Below are 15,208 nucleotides of genomic sequence, written 5' to 3' on the forward strand. Positions count from 1 at the left end.
TTGTTTACGTTATACCTTTCTTGGGATTTTGGTATTAAACTACCAATTGAATTCTCATTTTAGGCACTCATGATCTGTGCTGCTTTAAATAATTCAAGCACAAATGTATCATCTGTTCCCACGATATTCCTCACTCCAGAGATTTATAAAGTGTGTTTTTAGGTGATTGCATACGGACTTAAGAAATATAGCAAGGGGTTCTTTTGAGAGAAGAAGAAAATGACTTATAACTAGTGAATGCAATAAATGACATGAGAATAGGTATAATTAGCAAAGGAAAGCTGTATGCTTGAACAGTTTGCTCTGAGCTTCAACAAGTGGCACATGATATGCAATCTTCAGGGAAGTGGTTTTTCAGGAAAACTCAATCTGATCAGAAATCTCTCAGTCCACTTATCTTTTACCATCTATTTGTTCTGTAAGCATGTTTGGCAATATTCCTAAAGAAACAGAGCATGACCCGTTTTTCTAAGGAGATGTTATCACACATAATTCACTCCCCATATTTCCACTGGATGTGAACCATTGTACATTTCAGTGCAGTGAAATCGATCAGTCAGTGCTCTTCAAACTTTTTAACCTTTACCCAGAGAAAGAAATACATTTCCACAGAGACCCAGTACACACACACATCTATAAAATCAAAAAAAAATTTCATGGAACTACTTTACTACCTGCTTTCTGATACTTTCTTTTTTATTCCACTTCATTTTTTAAAACAAATGGATGTTTGAGACTTATTTAATCAATTTCAAAATGTTTTGGTTCTGATCTTGAGTTTGAGGAACTCTGAAATAGAGGACTACCTTTTCAGACACATCTTTCCGATGGAGAAATAAAACACAGAAATGGAAAAGAATAGGACAATTGTAGGTTCTTCACTCCACAGAGGTTTGGACAAAGAGCTAATGTCTGATAATTCAACAAAGAAAGTTCTCAGTACTGTACGTTCTGCCTGGCACATGATAGGCACTTAACAAATGCTAATCAGTGTCTGCAGTAATAGCATTTCCTACTTGATGTTCAGAGCACAAATCCTGACAGTCTGCTTTTCTTTTATATCTTGTTTCTTAGCCTCTCCTCTGCATTGTCAGTGTTAGATACTACCATAGGCAGTAGTTTTGTTCTATTTTTTTTTTCTTCACACAATCAAAGATCCTAGAACTGAGATTTAAAATATGAAAAAGGATCTGTTGGCTCATCAGCCAAAAGAGAAAGTCTTTCTTTACTTTTCAGAGAGAGGAAGGAATTATGATTCCCAAGTCCAATTTAATTCTCCACAGATACACTGGAAATTAGCATCTAGCCAATAACACTAAAATTTACTGCCTTGTCTCCCTTCCTTCTGGAGACATATGGAGAATGCTGCCCAAGAACAGCCTTCACTGGATGGGGCATTTGGACACTGAAACCTCCTATTTTTGATACCCTGGAAAGACAGTCATGAGACCCCTAAGAAGGCAAAATGGCATCAAAGACTCATGCCCTATTCTTTCCTGACGCCAACCCTGTGGGTACTTCAGCAACACAATTAGATGGGAAATTGCTAAGCATATTCCAGCAGGACTCCAGATTGCTTAGTCCACCTCCACTAGGTTTCCAAGATTTCACCAGCTCTTCCCTACTCCAACTAACCACACCACTGCTGAGGGCCCCCAGGAAAACAAGAAACTCTGTGGCTAGAGACTCCTGTCCCACTTTGTTTTGCCAATCCAAGTTCCAGGGAACTGGAAACTCTTACTGCTGGTCTCCACCATGCTTTGGATAGATAAGATTCCGCTCTCCATCGGGCATTGTCACCGTCTCTGCTCATCACTCCCAGAGCTGTGATCATCAAGTTATCCAAGTCAGACTGAGTTTTGGTTACTTTCTTCAAAAAACCTTGTAGAATTAAATCATTTTTATATGTTTCAGTATTTTGATATATTTCCCCATCATGTTCCTTAGTATTTCTCTCTTGAATGACTCATTATAATTATAAATGTTATGTAACAAAAAAATGAAAAACTGTATAATGGTCAAAATCACTGTAACCATCAACGTTCACCTAAGTGATACCTGACACAGAGTAAGCATGTGTGCACACATTCATCTAAGTTAAACATCTGTGGATGCTCCTGTGACTGCTTAAAGGCACTCAAGCTATTCTCTTTCAAAACAATGAGAAAGTGTTCCCTCTTCCTCAGTTTTTTTGGAAGAATGTGAGAAGGATTGGCATGAATTATTTAAGCATTTGATAGATTGCCACCATGAAACCATCTGGTCCAAGGCTTTTCCTTGTTGGGAGATTTTCTGATTCAATCTCCTTACTCATTATTGGTCAGTTCAGATTTTCCATTTCTTTATGATTCAGTCTTGGTAGACTGCATATTTATAGGAATTTGTTCATTTCTTCTAAGTTATCTAATTTGTTGATGTATAATTGTTCATAGTAGTCTCCTATGATCCTTTGTATTTTTGTGGTTTCAGTTATAATGCCTTGTCTTTCATTGATAATTACATTTATTTCAGTATTTTTTTTTCTTGGTTAGTCTAGCTAAAGATTTGTCAATTTTTTTTCCATCTTTTTAAAAAACCAACTCTCAGTTTCATTGATAATTTGTTTTGTCTTTCTAATCTCTATTTTATTTCTTTCTTTTTCTTTTTTTTTGTAGGAGTCTCACTCCATCACCCAGGGTGGAAGTGCAGTGGTATGATCTCGGCTCACTGCAACCTCCGCCTCCTGGGTTCAAGCAATTCTCATGCCTCAGCCTCCCAAGTAGCTGGGACTACAGGTGCATGCCACCACTTCTGGCTAATTTTTGTATTTACAGTAGAGATGGGGTTTCGCCATGTTGGGCATGCTGGTCTTGAATTCCTGACCTCAGGTGATCCGCCTGTCTCGTTCTCCCAAAGTGCTGAGATTACAGATATGAGCCACCGTGCCTGGAGTATTTCATTTATTTCCGCTCTAATATTTATTTCCTTCCTTCTGCTGACTTGAGCTTAGTTTGTTTCTCCAGTTCCTTGAGGTGTGAAGTTAGGTTATTTACTTGGTGTCTGTCTTTTTCCTTAATATAGGCATTTATCACCATAGATTTTCCTCTTAGCACCGCTTTTGCCCCATCCCATAAGTTTTGGTATGTTGTGTTCAATTTTCATTTGTTTCAAGACATTTTTTGAGTTTCTTTTGATTTCTTCTTTGATCCATTGGTTGTTCAGGAGTGTGTTGTTTAATTTTATGTATTTATGAATTTTCTAAAGTTCTTCCTATTGTCAATTTTTAGTTTTGTAACATTTTGATCAGAAAAGATACTTGATATGATTTCAATCTTCTTAGATTTAAGACTGGTTTTGTGACCCAATGTGTGATCTACCCTGGAGTAGGTACTGTGTGCTCCTGAGAAGAATGTGTGTTTGCTTCTGTTGAATGGATTGTTCTGTCTATGTTTGGTAGGTTGATTTGTCTATAGTTTTATTCACATCTGCTATTTCATTGCTAATCTTCTCTCTAGATGATCTATCCATTGTTGAATATGGGGTATTGAAGTCCCTTATTATTATTGCATTGCTGTCTGTTTCTCTTTCTAGTTCTGTTAATATTTGCTTTACATATTTAGGTGCTCCAATGTTAGGTGCATATGTATTTACAATTGTTATACCCTCCTGATGAATTGACCTCTTATCATCATATTGTGATCTTCTTTGTCTTTTGTGACAGATTTTATTTTTTATTTATTTGTTTTTTTCAAGATAACGTCTGGCTCTGTTGCCAAGGCTGGAGTGCAGTGGCATTATCTTGGTTCACTGCAACCTCTGCCTCCTGGGCTTAAGCCATCCTCCCACCTCAGCCTCTCAAGTAGCTGGGACTACAGGCACACACCAACATGCCTGGCTAATTTTTGTATTTTTTGTAGAGATGGAGTTTTGCCATGTTGCTCAGGCTGGTCTTGAACTCGTGCGCTCAAGTGAACCGCTCACCTAAGCCTCCCAAAGTGCTAGCATTCAAGGCATGAGCCACAGCGCCTGGCCTCTTGTGATAGATTTTGACTAAAAGCCTAGTTTGTTTAATATAAATATAGCTACCCCTGCTCTCTTTTGGTTTCCGTTTGCATGGAGTATCTCTTTCCACCCCTACACTTTCAGTCTGTGTGCCCTTGAGACTAAAATGAATCTCTTGTAGTCAGCATATTATTGGATCTTGTTTATTAATCCATTCAGCCTCTCTGTGTCTTTTGATTAGCAAATGTAATCCATTTATATTTAGAGTAATTATTAATAAGTAAGGACATACTGTTGCCATTTTTGTTAATTGTTTTCTGACTGTTTTGGATATGTCAACAAAAGCACAAGCGACAAAAGCAAAAATAAACATATGGGACTATATCAAACTGAAAAGCTACTGAACGCAAATGAAATAATCAACACAATGAAAATGCAACCTGTGAAATGGGAGAAAACATGCAAACTATATATCTGATAAAGGGTTAATATCAAAATGTACAACAAACTCCATAGCAAAAAAATAAGTAACCCAATTAAAAAATGGGCAAAAGACCTAAATAGGCATTTTTCCAAAGATGACATACAGATTGCCAACAGATATATAAAGAGGTGCTCAAAATCACTAATCACTAGAGAATGCTAATTAAAACCACAATGAGATATCACCTCACATCTCTTAGGATGGCTATTATCAAAAGGAAAAAAGATAACAAGTGTTGACAAGGGCATGAAGAAAAGGGAACCTTGTATACTGTTGGTGGAAATACCAATTGGTACAACTATTATGGAAAACAGTATGGAGGTTCCTCAAAAAATTAAAAATAGAACTACCATATGATCAAGCAATCCCACTTCTGGGTATATATCCAAATGAAATGAAATCAGTATCTTGAAGAGATATCAATATCCCCATATTCGTTGCAGCATTATTCACGATGGCCAAGATATGGAAACAACCTAAGTGCCCATTGACAGATGAATGAGTAAATAAAATGTGTTAGATACGATGAAAGATTATTCAGCCATAAAAAAGAAAAAAATCCTGTCATTTGTGACAACATTGATAAACCTAAAAGATATTATTCTAAGTGAAATAAGCTGGATACAGAAAGACAAATACTGTATGACCTCACTTGTATGTGGAATCTCAAAAAGTTGAACTCAGGGGCAGAAAGTAGAATGGTGGTTGCTAGGAGTTCGGAGTGGAAAAAATGGGGAGATGATGGTCAAAGAGTACAAACTTTCAGTTTTAAGATGATAAAGTTCTGGGGATCCAATGTATAGCATAGGTGGTAATAGATGGGTTAATTTGATTGTGCATATCACAATGTATATGCATATGCCTCATCACATTGTACACCTTGAGTATATACAATATTTGTCAATTAAATATTTTAAAATAAAAGAAAAAAGAAAAATCATAATTTATTTTAGAACTATATCTCAGTATTTAAATTAGTATCCTCGTATATTTTTTATCATTCCTATTAAATAGAAAATCATAGCCTGGCGTGGTGGCTCACACCTGTAATCCCAGCAGTTTGGGAGTCTGAGGTGGGTGGATCACTTGAGGTCAGGAGTTTGAGACCAGCCTGGTCAACATGATGTAACCCTGTCTCTACTAAAAATACAAAAATTAGCTGGGCGTGGTGGCATGCATCTGTAATCCCAACTACTCAGGAGGCTGAGGCACAAGAATCGCTTGAACCTGGGAGGAGGAGGTTGCAGTGAGCCAAGATAGCACCACTGCACTCCAGCCTGGGCGACACAGCGAGACTCTGTAAAAAAAAAAAAAATCAGTAATCACGTGGTAAATAATAATAATAATTATTATAAAAGAACAGGGAAATTTTTTGTTTGTTTCCTTTTACTCCTCTCCTCTGCCAAAATTTACAATCTGTTATCTATTCTTTCATGCTTCATTTGTATTCATACAATCACATATAAACTATATATAATAAGCTTTTCTTTTCTAATTCATGTGTATTTTACAAAAATGGGATCGTATTATCTGTATTCCTTTGTGTCTAGTTTTTTTTACTTTTTTTTTTCTCTTGATACATTATGGAATTTCCCTCAGTGGTATACATCCAACTCATTCTTTTTTTTTTTTGAGACGGGTTTTCCCTGTCACCCAGGCTGGAGTGCAGTGGTGCAATCATGGCTCACTGCAGCCTTGACCTCCTAGGCTCAAGCAATCCTCCTATCTTAGCCTCCTGAGCCACCACACCTGGCTAATTTTTAAATTTTTTTGTAGGTACGGGATCTCCTTATGTGGTCCAGGCTGGTCTCAAACTCCTGGGCTCAAGCAATCCTACTGCCTTGGCCTCCCAAAGTGCTAGGATTACAGGAGTGAGCCATCATGCCTTGCTGCAACTTATTCTTTTCAATAATTAACTTATATTCCATGGCCTAATTGTATCACAGTTTCTTCCACCATATTGAAAGGCATTTACTCAGTTTCTAATTTTTTGCCGCAACAGACAATGCTATGGTAAACATCTTTGCATGTATATTTTTACATATTGGAATTTCACTTATAGCAGATAGATTTCCAGAAGGATTTCTCCATCAGAGTATGTAAATTGTAAAATTTAAAATATGTATCTGGATTGCTTTCCATAAAAGCTGTAACAATTCAAATTTCCCCTGGCAATATATGCACAGAATAGGTTTTTTTCACATTTTCATCAATAGTAAGTTTTTATTGTCTGCTAATTTGGTAGATAAGTTGAGATATCTCATTGTTACTTTAATTTGCATTTTCTCCACATTAGAAAATATTTTCATTGGTTTATTGACCATTTGCATTTCTCTTCTATAAATTGATTTTTTATATTTATTTGTCTCTATTTCTGTATTCTATTGATAGTCAATTTGTAGGAGCCTTCTGACTGATATGCATATTCATTTTATGTGTGAGTTTTTTTTGTGGCACATACTTTTTATCAATCTTTTTGTCTTGTGATTTTGTTTTTATTTTACCATATAACATTTTATATTTTATGTTATTGAATATATTTATTTTATATTTTATTGCCTCTAGGCTCTTGTCTTGATTAAAAAGGTTTCTCTCTCCAAACCCTAGCTTACACATATATTCTTTTAAAATTGTTCTATAGTTTTTGTTTACATATAGAGTTTAAGTTTTTCTGGAAATTTATTTTTGTATATGGTGTGAAGCAGGGATCCCAATTTTATTCTCCTCTAGGCCAGTTGTGTCATAACCAATTTAAAATAAACCATTGTTTTCCCATTAACTTGAAATAGCACTTTTGGCATACAGCCATGCATTGCTTAACAATGGGAATACGTTCTGAGAAATGCATCATTAGGTGATTCTGCCTTTGAGTAAACATCATAGAGTGCCCTTACATAAACATGGATGATAGAGCCTACCGCACATCTAGGCTATATGGTATAGCCCATTGCTCCTAGGCTACAAACCTGTACAGCCTGTTACTGTACTGATATTGTAGGCAATTGTAACACTGTGGTAAGTATTTGTGTATATAAACATAGGAAAGGTATGGCAAAAATATAGTATTATAATCTTATGGGACCACTGTCATATATGCAGTCCATTGTTGACCAAAATGTAGTTATATAGTGCCTGACTATATATTCAGTTATCATATATATATACTGACATCTATTTCTGGACATTTTTTTCTCTTCTACTTTTCTTTTTGCCTATTATGATACCAATATCATAAGGTTAATACAAAGGCCAAGAAGGAGACAATGGAAGAATACTTTTTTTATTGTCCATGCCCTAGGTGTGTGGTAGGCTATACAATTTAGGTTTGTGTAAGTACACTCTGTGATGTTTGCACAATGACAAAATCACCTAATGATGCATTTCTCAGAACATATCCTCACTGTTAAGCAACATCTGACTGTATGCCAAAAGTGCTATTTGAAGTCAATGGGAAAACAATGGTTTATTTTATATTGGTTAGGACACAACTGGCCTGGAGGAAAATAAAGTTAGACCCCTGTTTCACACCATATACAAAAACCAATTTCCAAAAAAACTTAAAATCTGTATGTAAACAAAAACTATAGAACAGTTTTAAGAGAATACATGTATAAGCTTGGGTTTGAAAAGAACTTTTTAACCAAGATAGACCTAGAGGCAATAATAGATAAAAACTATTCTCTTTGATGTATTGTTGATAGAAGTAAGCTTCTTACATCACATGTGAAGTGGTAGAATATCACTTGAATGTAGACTGTGATATGTTAAAGATGCACACTATAAGGCAACCATTAAATTAACATTAAGAACAAAGAGTTATAGCTAATAGGCCAATAAAGGAGATAAAGTCATACTTAATCCAAAAGAAGGAAGGGTAAGAGGAAAAAGAGAACAAAAAACCCAGATAAAACACATAAAAAAAACCAAATAGAACCCCAACCATATTAACAAGTATGTTAAATGTAAATGGTCTATACACCCCAACTGAAAGACAAACATTGTCAGACTGGTTGAAAAGTAAGACCCAGCTATATGTTGTCCACAAGAAACCCACTTTAAATATAGACACATGTAAGCTAAAGGTAAAACAGTGAAAAAAAAAAAGTCATCTTATGCAAACCCTAATCGAAAGAAAGCTAGAGTGGCTATATTAATACAGACAAAGTAGACATCTGAGTGAAAAATATTACTAGGGATAAAGAGGGTCAATCACAATGATAATGAGCAACTACCATAAAATTTTAGTACTAGATCTTAAAATATGTTTTAATATCTGGAAAAGGAAGTATCTCTCAGTATTCTTCTTTTTCACAATTTTTAAAAAGTCTTTAACGTTTAGTCTTCTATAAAAGCTTTAAGATCATTTTATCTCATTAAAGAATATAATAGTGGCCAGGTGCATTGGTTCTTGCCTGGAATCCTAGCACTTTGGGAGGCTGAGGCAGGAGGATTGCTTGAGGCCAGGAGCTCAAGACTAACCTGGCTAACATAACATGACCCCATCTCTGAAGAAAAAAGAATAGAAAAGTGAATCTTATTGAAATATATTGTATATACCTATTAATATTTGGAAGATTATATTGTCTTCCTAACTAAAAGCATAGTTTTTTATTGGTTCTTTTTTGATCCAGGATTTATTTAGAAGGACACTTTTTAATTTTCAAGTAGAAAAAAATACAATTACCATCCTTTAGTTATTTATATTTAATGTAATTGGTATTTGATTAAAGAATTTTGCCTGAAAAAATATCTACTTTAAAATTTTTATTAACAACCTTTATGGTCAAGGTAATACCAACTTTGGAAAATGCTTCACAAACAATAAAATAGTTCTCCATTTATAGGACATAAAACTTTGGACTTTTGCATTATTCAGTCTTTATATGTCTTACATTTTTTACTACTGTATCTATTGATCTGAAAGACATGAGTTAAAATCTCTCAGAGTAATTGTATATTTTTTATCAAGTTTTCATATTTTAATTACCTTTGGCTTCATATATAATGCAAAGCTGTTTAGTATATACATAATTATTACACATCTTCTTTGTAGATTGTGTCTTTTATTGTTATATAATATTCTCCTTTATCCTGTTTCAAGCTTCTAAACTTACATTCCACCTAGTTGCCATTCCTGATTTCTTTTTGTTTGCATTTGGTCTAGTGTTATTTGTCCATCCTTTTATTGTTAATCTTTGTCACCTTAAGAGTGATATGTTGATATATCTGACATTTATAATCAAATATACTTATTTTTGGTTTTTACTGTATCAAAAAGTTTCTATGTCTCAAATGGATAAAAGTATCCTCTTCATACATAGTAAAATAACCGATGTGCTTCTTTTCATCACTTTCATCTTTATTTTTATTAGGTACTTTGATTTGTGGTTTTTCTTTTCCCTTTTCATTGTTTTTGGTGGTGTAACAAAATTCCTATATAATTCTTGTGGGGTTTTTTTGTTTTTGTTTTGTTTAAGTTTTGGTTTTTTGGGAGACAGGGTCTCACTCTGTCATTCAGGCTCGAGTGCGGTGGCACAATCATGGCTCACCGCAGCCTCAACCTCCTGGGCTCAAGTGATCCTCCCACCTCAGCCTCCCGAGTAGCTGGGACTGTAGGCATGTGCTACCACGCCTGGCTAATTTTTGTATTTTTTGTAGAGACTGGGTTTTTCCATGTTGCCCAGGCTGGTCTCAAAATCCTGGGCTCAAGCAATCTGCTCGCCTTGGCCACCCAAAGTACTGGGATTACAGACATGAGCCACCGCACCTAGCCTTTTCACCTTGTTAATTTGAAATTTTTACCATATTTTCCCATTTCTGATAGCTATCTTCTCTTCTCTGACATTTATAATCAAATATATTTCTTGACTATTTCATCAAAAAAGATGCCACCTGCCCCCAGGTGCTCTACCTACCACTGGTGTCCCTCCCTAAGAATATGAAACCCTTAGAATGTTATGCCCATTGTCCATATCTGTTCCCCTGCCCCAAAATAAGATGAGACCTAAGAGTTGGTTTACTTCCCTTCTTTCTCTTTCCTCTATCCCTAGGTTTTGCTGAGATAATCTGGTACTTGTAATTTTAACTTTGTAGTAAATTTTCTCTTGCAGAAAATATTTTCTATTTCAAAAATTCAAATTCTGCCTATATAATCCCACTCTACCATTATCTATTTAAATTTTAGTACATATTGCAAGGCTCATTTCTCATCATTGTTTTCATCTCTTTTCTTCTTCTCTCTTGAAATCTCTGTTTTGATTTTTTTCTTATTTGGCTGGCGTTCTTTCTCAAATATTTTCTTCAGATGAGATACATGAGTGGTTTATTATCTAATAACTTTCATTCCCCTGTCAGGTGGTATCTTTGAAGCAGTAATGATGTTTAAATACTAAATCAGAGACTGGCCAGTCAATAAGAAAGGTGTGCCAGGCATTAACTCCTTAGTTGCTGAATCCTGTAGAACAGGGTAGGAGTAGAAAGGGCTGGTGGGGAGATGATCAGGGACAAAGCTATTTCATAGACAGTGTGAAAATATTTTAATATTTTTTTTTTGAGACAGAATCTCGCTCTGTCGCCCAGGTTGGAGTGTAGTGGCGTGATCTTGGCTCACTGCAACCTCTGCCTCCTGAGTTCAAGCAATTCTTCTGCCTCAGCCTCCCAAGTAGCTGTGACTACAGGTGCAAGCCACCACACCTGGCTAATTTATTTATTTTTAGTAGAGACAGGGTTTCGCCATGTTGGCCAGGCTGGTCTGGAACTCCTGGCCTCAGGTGATCCGCCTGACTCGGCCTCCCAAAGTGCTGGGATTACAGGCGTGAGCCATCACAAATGGTCAATATTTTAATATTTTAACAATAGGTGTGGCAAAACCACTGAGTTCTGGCTATGTAGTAGTCCTAGGTATCAGTTCTCTTTTTTTCCCAGGAAACTGGATGTTATTTTATTATTTTCTAGTTTCTAGTGCAACAGATGAAAATCCAATGACAATCTAATTTCTTTTTATTTGTAAATAATGTTTATATTTGATGTCTTGTAAGTCATTTATTTAACCAGTATATATCTAGGTACACATCTTTTTTATCATAAATTCTATGTAATACTTATTGAACTCTTGAAATTTGCAGCCTCAAGTGTTTCTTTAGGTCAGGGAAATTTTCCTGTTGTTTAATTATTGTCTTTTTCCCATCTATCCCTTTACCCACCCTTTTTTGTACTCCTATTTTTATTAATATACTTTATTTTTAGAGCGGTTTTATGTGCACTGCAAAACTGAGTTGTAAGGTACAAAAATTTCCCATAGACCTCCTGCCCCAACAGGTGCACAACCTCCCCCATCGTGCACCCCTACAGAGTGGGGCATTTGTTGTAATCAATGAGACTACATGGTCACATCATTATCACCCAAAGTCCATATTTTAGGACACACTCTTGGTGTACTTTCTTTGGGTTTAGACAAGTGTATAGTGACATGTATCTACCATTATAGTATCATACAGGGTAGTTTTCCCATCCTAAAAATGCTATATATTCCCCTATTTATCCGTCTTTCCCACTACTATTTTTCACAGGTAAGATCTTTTGGATTTGTCATTCCAATCTTTTATTTTTATTATTTTATTTTCTTCTATTTTTTTGAGACAGAATCTTGTTCTGTTGCACAGGCTGGAGTGCAGTGGCACAATCTCAGCTCACTGCAACCTCTGCCTCCTGAGTTCAAGCAATTCTCATAACAGACTTCCAAGAAGCTGGGATGACAGGTGTGAGCCACCACACTCAACTAATTTGTGTATTTTTAGTAGAGACGGGGTTTTGCCATGTTGGCCAGGCTGGTCTCAAACTTCTGGCCTCAGGCAATCCATCTGTTTTTGTTTTCTGTACCACATTTCCTTCTCTATATTTTTTGCCCTGGGCTTTGAGATACTGCTTCAATTTGAGCTTTTGGGGAACTAATTAGTGTTTCAACAGTGAGTATCTTTTCCCTTCAATTTATCTACTAAATTTTGAATATAAGAGTTCTTCTTTTTAGTTCTAGAAAGTACTTTGCTGTAATTTTTTGTTCAAGTTCTATTTCCTAGAAGTTGCCTGTTCTGTGTATTCTGCTTGTTGTTTCTATCTGGCTGTTAGTCTTCGTGAGTGCAGCGTTATATAACTTTGCCTTCACATGGCTTTATTCACCCTTGGGACCCAGGTCTACTTCCTTAGTGTGCTTTCAGCAGCAGCCATTCGGTGAGCAATAAGGAGACACATACACGGCTGGGTGCGCTGGCTCATGCCTGTAATCACAGCGCTTTAAGAGGCCAAGGCAGGTGGATCACTTGAGGTCAGGAGTTCGAGACCAGCCTGGCCAACATGGTGAAACCCCCATCTTAATATAGAAAAATTAGCCAGGTGTGGTGGTGTGTGCCTGTAATCCCAGCTACTCAGAAGGCTGAGGCAGGAGAATCTCTTGAGCCCAGGAGGCGGAGACTGCAATGAGCCGAGATTGCACCACTGCACTCCAGCCTGGGCAACAGAACGAGACTCTGAATTAATTTAAAAAAAGAAAAAAAAAGAAGGAAAGAAAGAAAAGAGAGAGAGAGAAGAAGAAGACACATATAGCTGGCAAGTTGTCAGTTGCTTGTGAAGAAACCCTTTAACTTCCAGTCTCCTCAGCTATAGAGTGTGCTCTGCCAGCCTCAGGAGTAGGAAGGGCCCAGCCTGCTTCTCCAGTTCCCTCCATTGTCCCCACCTAGGGGCCAGGGAAACCAGATGATCCTTGATCACCGCCCCCCACCCCGCCCCCCGCCCCCCGCCCCCCACCCCCGGCACAACACTTACACAGGCTGTGGCTCCCCTTCCTCTAAGAAAACCCATAATTCACACACTCTAATCTCTGCCCCAGAGCTTTGCTGTAGATCTTCAACATCTGGTAGGATCCAGAGGGGAATAAAGTTCTTTCAAGACTTTCTATGCCCCTGCTGTGGCAGAGCCCCAGGCCTTGTTCGTATCCTCCAAAATGTACTTGCCTGCTGCCCTCTCAGATCATCCACTCAGGACAGGTGGTTGGTAGCTGGAGCGGAGCAGAAGGAGGGTATCAGGGCCTTACATTCAGTCTCCTGCACTCCTGTAAAAAATATTTAAATGCTTGTTTTCTTGGTTGCTGTTTAAAATTATATTATTTTTCAACAATGTAATACATGCAGTTTTTTAAATAGTAAGAGAACCAAAAAGACATAATCAATTCCTAGCCATATACCCATATGGCAGCCAAAAAGATGTGCTGCTCCTAAATCCTTTTAAGAGAGATGCTGCCACGGGGAATGCAACTAACTGACGGCCTTCAGCTGTGGGTGACTCTAGGCTCTGCCTCGGCTTTCTCTTTTTTTGTTCTTTTCTTTTCTTTTTGGAAACAGGGTTTCACTCTTGTCACCCAGGCTGGAGTCAGTGGCATGATCTTGGCTCACTGCAACATGATCTTGGTCAAGAGAACTGTCACTTTTTGCCAAAAAGGGACTCTTTCGTGGGCAATCTTTGTTCTATAGCTTGAACCTCCCAGGTTCAAGGAATTTTCCTGCCTCAGCCTCCTGAGTAGCTGGGACTACAGGCACTGGCCACTACACCCACCACCATGCCCACCACCACAAAAATTGGCTAAATTTTGTGGGTTTTCTTTTTTTTTTTTTTTTTTTTGAGACAGAGGCTTGCTCAGTCTCCCAGGCTGGAGTACAGTGGTATGATCTCGGCTCACTGCAATCTCCACCTCCCAGGTTGAAGTGATTCTCCTGCCTCAGCCTCCTGAGTACCTGGGATTACAGGTGCCCGCTACCAAGCCCAGCTAATTTTTGTATTTTTACTAGAGACAGGGTTTCACCATGTTGGTCAGGCTGGTCTCAAACTCTTGACCTCAGGAGATCCGCCCACCTTGGCCTTCCAAAATGCTGGGATTACCGGCGTGAGCCACTGCACCCGGCCCATTTTTTTGTGTTTTTAGTAGAGACAGGGTTTTGCTATGTTGGCCAGGCTGGTTGTGAACTCTTGACCTCAAGCCATCTGTCCACCTTGGCCTCTCAAAGTGCTGGGATTACAGGCGTGAGCCACCGTGCCCAGCCTGCCCCAGCTTTCAAGCTGAGGCTATGAGCTTCCTGGGCAGTCCCCAGCCAAAAACTGGTCAAGAGAACTGTCACTTTTTGCCAAAAAGGGACTCTTCCACGGGCAATCTTTGTTCTAGAGCTTCTCATTGGGCTGGCTAAGACTTTCTTAGAACTGCACTGCAGAAATATCTGAGGCTCTTCCTACTCAATCTCTTTCCTAGCTCCTCTCTTTTCACAAGTGAGACCAGCACCATTGTCTGAAGGTTCTCCCTGCCTTCCCACTCCCTATGCCCCTTATCTTTCACAGATGTTACCCCCAAGAAATCTCTTGGGCTTCTAACTCTGTGTTAGTGTTGGCTTCCTAAGACCAACTGACACCATCCAAGAGAAATTCTTACATATGAACATCACGAAACATGTACAAGAATGGTTTTGGCAATACTGTTCATAAGAGAAAAACCTGGAAGCCACACGACTTCTCCAACTTTCATAGTGACAAAGAGGTACCATGAGTCATTTATTTACTTAATTAAAGACAAAGAATCTTAGAGTTAAAATGGGGCTTTAGTCCAAAGATTTCAAACTGGCAGCCTTTGGGGACAAACCCAGCCTACAGAAGTGTTTTGCTTGGCAGGCACAGTGTTATTCAAAAATTTAATGCAAATGGCTCTAA

The sequence above is a fragment of the Pan troglodytes genome, chromosome 1 (genome assembly GCF_028858775.2).
Source record: "Pan troglodytes isolate AG18354 chromosome 1, NHGRI_mPanTro3-v2.0_pri, whole genome shotgun sequence".
NCBI lineage: Eukaryota > Metazoa > Chordata > Mammalia > Primates > Hominidae > Pan > Pan troglodytes.